This window comes from Octopus bimaculoides, chromosome 24 (assembly GCF_001194135.2).
Source record: "Octopus bimaculoides isolate UCB-OBI-ISO-001 chromosome 24, ASM119413v2, whole genome shotgun sequence".
NCBI classification, from domain to species: domain Eukaryota; kingdom Metazoa; phylum Mollusca; class Cephalopoda; order Octopoda; family Octopodidae; genus Octopus; species Octopus bimaculoides.
Genome location: NC_069004.1, coordinates 2,446,720 through 2,447,998, shown reverse-complemented (window position 1 = coordinate 2,447,998; position 1,279 = coordinate 2,446,720).

The window sequence follows — 1,279 nt, the reverse complement described above, 5'->3', positions numbered from 1 at the left end:
TATATATATATATATATATATATATCAATAAGGCGTGTGTGTTGCTTGAGTGAGTATATCGAGTATGTGTGACCGTGCGCGCTTGTGTGTATCTGTGTGCGTGACGAAGTTTTTACATCAGAGAAATGATCGAAATAACAAAATTTGATTGATTATTGATACGGTCATTTATCATTTATCAATTATTACGTCGCTACTATGATAAAGATGATTATAATATTAGTCCTTACGATTTATAAGAAATGACAACCATGTTGACTTTTTTTTTACGTCTTCGTTGATTAGCGGTTCGGCATACGAGACCGATGGAATATATGCCAGGATAAAAAAAAAAAAGTACTGAGGTCAAATGGTTCGACTAAAACCCTTCAAGGCAGTGCCCCAGCATGGTCGCAGTCCAATAACTGAAACAATAAGACGTGTGTGTGCGCGCGCGTGTGTGAGTGCGTGTGTGTGTGGGAGTGCGTCTGTTTGTGTGTATGTGTGTGTACGTATGTGGGGTTCGTGTGTGTGCGTGTGTTATTATAGTCACTTGGCAAGTATAAATTTACGCACTCGTACATACATGACATCTGTACTCATACACACAAGTACGCACGCACACACACGTACACACACGCTCATCACACATAGCCACACATACGCACATGCAAGACAAAGGTACGCTTATGTACACACACGCAACGCAGTCACGTACACACCCACAAAAACCCGCACACCCGCACTGGCACACAAGAGACAATGACACCATCAAGGTTTGCAGTTCTCTGTCACCCAGTGACCTCCTTTCGGATGACATGCAGCAGAAAGCGGAAACGAAAGCCTCGCCGAGTTTTGCTATAAATACAGTGTGAGTGCGCATGCGCACTGACTGCCTGAGTGCGTGACTGCGTAAATGGAAACAATGAAGCAGGTAGGTCGTCTGGTTCAGTTCACAACCACTGGGTTTCGGGTTCAGTCCCACTGGCCGACCAGTCTTTTGTAAGTGAATTTGTTAGAAGGAAACTGTGCAGAATCTCGTTCTACATACATACATGCATACATATGGTGGTTGTCTACTCCTTAAACAGAGTTTGGCCACCTCCTGCACCTACACCTTAGCCCTTTCATGGCGTCTGATGTGGCTTTTTAAACCAGACTGTTTTGAAAAAAACACCCACACAGATTGCATACATACATACAGATTGCATACATACATGCATACATACATGCATACATATATACATACATATATATAGGACAGCCATATTATGTTGGCAATTAAATTTTACTTATATAT